Genomic DNA, 5,000 nt, shown 5'->3' with positions numbered 1-5,000 from the left:
TTTGCGATTGCGTTAATGATCCTTCCGCAGGTTCACCTACGGAAACCTTGTTACGACTTTTACTTCCTCTAAATGATCAAGTTTGAGCGTCTTTTCGGCACGTGAACGGTAAAACCGACACGGCCGATCCGATGATCTCACTAAACCATTCAATCGGTAGTAGCGACGGGCGGTGTGTACAAAGGGCAGGGACGTAATCAACGCGAGCTGATGACTCGCGCTTACTGGGCACAGCTGTTTCAAACATACGAATTAAGTCATGCGCCCTCAACGTTACAAGTCGTATCGCTGGAGTAACAATACATAAACAATTACTTACAAATCCACGTGTGCAGAGTGGAGTCAAACGTCATTTAAAGACATGTTTTAAACAGCCAATGAGAATGAGATAAAAAAATAAAGGGTCGCTAAAAATATGAATATTCATTAAAGAGTCCCTGGATGAAACAAGCACGTTGTCGTTTTGTTTTTAAGAAGGAATGTAACGCTGAAAATTAATGGAAGGGTGGACCATAAATTACAAGCATAGACCAATTGACGCACGTGAGTGACATTTCCAAATTAGGTACATGTTTGTTTGTCCGTATCTTTAAAAAATGTAATTTTCACTCTAATTCTTTGGTACTGCATGATAATTTAGTTATCTGTGAATGTTATAACATAGTAATGGTCGAGAGGTGATGGTTGAATTTTTGAGCTATGGCCGTTTCAAATTGTGTCATTTTTAGGCTTAGGCTTATGTCTACTCTAGTTGCAACACTGCCTTTCATGTGACAGCTGACCCAAATGAGTTTGGAAATGTTACATTATTTTAATTATTTAGGCCTGGCTGGGTAGGATAGGCATATACCAATATTATAGGCCCTATTTTTATTTTAATACTAGGCCTAGGCCCTTGTTAGACCTGTGTTCTCTAGCAGCCTACTACAGAGAAGCAGCTTTCCGGCTTAGTTAGCCTGGCCTTGAGTAGGCTAGCCTACTAGCCTAATAGGTATTGGTAGGCTACCTAATTAAAATTAGGCCCAGGATCTACGCCTAGGCCTATATATTTTTAATATTATTTAATCATTATAATTAATTTTAGTTTTATTAAATTTACAGTATTCATTACAAAAACTGTAAATTTAATATTATGAGGATTATATATATACCCTATGTAACATGTATGCAATAGGGAATATTATAGGCCTATATGTATGTAATAATTACAATATAAATAATGACAAGCATCATATTAACATTCGGTTTTGCTCATCACTGCATATTCAAATTAGTATGCAATCATATTAAATTTAATAAGTTAAGTTAATTTTATAAAATTGTTATAATAATTATTAATGTTATACTATTGTAGATACATATATAGAGCAGTAACCTGAAGTGGCTAAGCAGATTTGGACCATACCTACCATCTATATAGGTAAGATTATTTTGCTGTTCAAGAAGTAGCAAATATTAAATTGTGTACCATGCTATTAATTTGTAATATTAACAATCAATCACTACCACTGGCTGGGTAGGCTAGGCCTATATCATAGGCCTTATTTTTATTTTAATATACTAGCTAGACCTGTGCTCTCTATCACTAGCAGCAGCCTACAGAGAAGCAGCTTTCCAGCTTATTTAGCCTAGCCTAGAGCAATTAGGCTAGGTATAAGTAGGCTACCTAATTAGGCTAGGCTCTACGCCTATATAGGCCTATTATTATTTAATTATTATTAATTTTTGTTTAATATATTTACAGTATTTATTTAAATAATGTTTCTTATGAGAATACCTGGTTATATATACCCTATGCAATGACATAAGGCATATTTTGACACATGTGAGCCCCATAAACAAAAACAAGGAAACAAGTATTGGTTGTAAAGTTATTTAATATGAATGGCAAGTCATCGTTGCAGCATGCACGTAAAAGGAAAACATAAAAAAGGAACATTGGGATGCTCTGAAAGGGCCAAAACACATGTCTCAAAATCGTAATTGAAAACAAAATAAAGAGGGAGTGGAGGGAGGGAAGTGAAAATTATTTTACTTAGCCAAAAACTGGCGTGGTAATCTGTTGACAGCGTGAGGTGAAGAGGATGAGATGCTCACGCTGTCAAAAGATGATTGCGAGGGCGCCCCGCAATCACGTGATATGCCTACCCTGTATGTAATAATTACAATTATTATAAATAATGAATTTTAACATTCGTTTTTGCTCATCACTGCATATTCAAATTAGTATGTATGCAACCATATTAAATTTAATAAGCTAATTTTAAGTAATTCTTATAATAATGTTTTACTATTTTTTAGGTACATAGCGGCAACCCGAAGTGGCAAAAACATTTTAAACAGATTTGGACCAATACCTAGCAGCCTACCATCTATATACAGTAGGTAAGTTTATTTTATTGCTCAAGAACTAGTAAATTTTAAATTGTGTTTACCATGCTATTAATTTTCAATATTAACAATCAATCACTACCACTGGCTGGGTAGGCTAGGCCTATATTATAGGCCCTATTTTTATTTTAATATACTAGCTAGACCTGTGCTCTCTAACACTAGCAGCCTACAGAGAAGCAGCTTTCCAGCTTATTTAGCCTAGCCTAGAGCAATAGGCTAGGTATAAGTAGACTACCTAATTAGGTCTAGGCTCTACGCCTATATATTATTATTTAATTATTATTTTTAGTTTTAATATATTTACAGTATTTTATTTAAATAATGTTTATTATGAGAATACCTGGTTATATATACCCTATGCAATGACATAAGGCATATATGCCTACCCTGTATGTAATAATTACAATTACAATATTATAAATAATGAATTTAAACATTCGTTTTTGCTTATCACTGCATATTCAAATTAGTATGTATGCAACCATATTAAATTTAATAAGCTAATTTTAATTAATTCTTATAGTAATGTTTTACTATTTTTTAGGTACATAGCGGCAACCCGAAGTGGAAAAATCATTTTAAACAGATTTTGACCAATGCCTATACCTATACCTACCATCTATATTATAGGTAAGTTTATTTTACTGTTCAAGAACTAGTAAATTTTAAATTGTGTTTACCATGCTATTAATTTTCAATATTAACAATCAATCACTACCACTGGCTGGGTAGGCTAGGCCTATATTATAGGCCCTATTTTTATTTTAATATACTAGCTAGACCTGTGCTCTCTTGCACTAGCAGCCTACAGAGAAGCAGCTTTCCAGCTTATTTAGCCTAGCCTAGAGCAATAGGCTAGGTATTAGTAGGCTACCTAATTAGGCCTAGAGGCTTTATGCCTATATATTATTATTTAATTATTATTAATTTTTATTTTTAATATATTTACAGTATTTATTACAAATAATGTTTATTATGAGGATACCTGGTTATATATACCCTATGCAATGACATAAGGCATATATGCCTACCCTGTATGTAATAATTACAATTATTATAAATAATGAATTTTAACATTTGTTTTTGCTCATCACTGCATATTCAAATTAGTATGTATGCAACCATAGTAAATTTAATAAGTTAATTTTAATTAATTCTTATTATAATGTTATACTATTACTATTACTATTTTTTAGGTACATATATAGCGGCAACCCAAAATGGCTAAAACATTTTAAACAGATTTGGACCAATACCTATACCTACCATCTATATAGGTAAGTTTATTTTACTGTTCAAGAACTAGTAAATTTTAAATTGTGTTTACCATGCTATGAATTTGTAACTTTAACAATCAATCACTAACACATGTACAGTACAGCAGTAGTACTATCAATCAATAGTAATTAGTTAGTAATTGAAATATAGACATACTATAGTATTACTTTTACATATTCATTATCATTAGGCATTGTTAAAAGGAAATCAATACAATGCAATATTCCTTTAACATTTAAAAATGTACAATATTTTATGATCATTAATGTTAATGAATCATTCTTTGTTGGCTTTCTTGCATTTGTTTGGTTTTATTATTTCATTTTGTATCATTGGAGATGTGAAAATCAGATGAGTCTAGGTTTGACTCTAATCCACACTGCTGTTTTGTGACGGTTGAGTTTGGCATGTATTAGCTCCCCGCCTTGCTCAGAGACCCCCTTCCATTCTCTCATGAATGCAATAGCATGGTGCTCAAGCATATGTAGCTTAGGCTGTATTACACCTGGTGCAATATGCCTGTATTCTGCTAAAAATACTTGTATGATATTTTTATGGAATTAAAAAATACTTAATTTACACATTAATACATTTTATAATTTCAGAAATTTTGTGATGAAAAAGTCAATCTGTGGTGACTGTAGAATGGACCCAAGATCTGACTATCTTAGACATTTAAATAATAGAAAGTTCTGACAATTTTGTTGAATAGAAATATACAATGTATGATGTAATCTTAATTGAAAATTGGCGCTTTTTAAACTATGTATATAAATTAGGATGAGAAAACAGTTATTTGATTATGAGGTATGTTCATTTAATTAAATTTGTTAGTATAAACTTTCAAAAAGAGTGAAGATATAAAGAAGAAAAGCAGATTATGGAGCAGCTGTACCAGACAAAAAACTGTTCCCTTAAACGCCAGTGTGTTCTTTCACTTGTGAATGTAGTTTTGGCCCAGGTCATAGTTGTTGTTGAAGTGTAGCATGCCAAGCAATTTGGTCCATGCCCTGTTAATTTAAATGTTAGCGTGGTAGTATACAGTATCCATTGAAAATTCGCGAATGGCAGGTTGTATAAATGTATATAGGTTGTAATTTTACATTTGTTAGATTTAGTGCAAATTTGTGATGGTTTTCATATTTTTTAAGTTGTATTTTTTATCCTTTTCTTTAAATTTTGTTCCACAACAGAAGCAAGTAGAACGTAAAGCCTTTTCGTGAAACTGTGTTGCCTACAAAAAAGAAAAGAAATTTTAATTTTACCAACCTTTAATGTTATATTATATTTATCATACAGTAGTTTGAGTATTTTTGTATAGGCTTTAA

The 5,000-nt window shown here is 32.0% G+C and overlaps 1 long non-coding RNA gene across 9 annotated transcripts in view; it reads left to right on the top strand.

Moving 5' to 3' along the window:
• The first annotated feature begins 240 nt into the window (after positions 1–240).
• LOC140039821 (uncharacterized) overlaps positions 241–5,000 on the top strand; it is a 4,857-nt gene continuing 97 nt past the window's right edge. Inside the window, exons 1-6 of one of the 9 annotated variants that reach the window (XR_011842609.1) lie at positions 241–565; positions 1,355–1,420; positions 2,302–2,381; positions 2,939–3,024; positions 3,591–3,671; positions 4,278–5,000. The exon at positions 4,278–5,000 is cut by the window's right edge and continues 97 nt beyond it. This is a non-coding gene — a long non-coding RNA (uncharacterized lncRNA). Of the gene's footprint in view, positions 599–626; positions 834–1,354; positions 1,421–2,301; positions 2,386–2,917; positions 3,025–3,590; positions 3,672–4,277 lie in introns of those variants that run through there. The other 8 variants (XR_011842612.1, XR_011842611.1, XR_011842613.1 and 5 more) reach the window with 8 other exon arrangements.

The sequence above is a fragment of the Antedon mediterranea genome, chromosome 2 (assembly GCF_964355755.1).
Source record: "Antedon mediterranea chromosome 2, ecAntMedi1.1, whole genome shotgun sequence".
Lineage (NCBI taxonomy): Eukaryota > Metazoa > Echinodermata > Crinoidea > Comatulida > Antedonidae > Antedon > Antedon mediterranea.
Note: the sequence above shows the minus strand (reverse complement) of the source record. Positions and strands in the feature narration are given on the sequence as shown.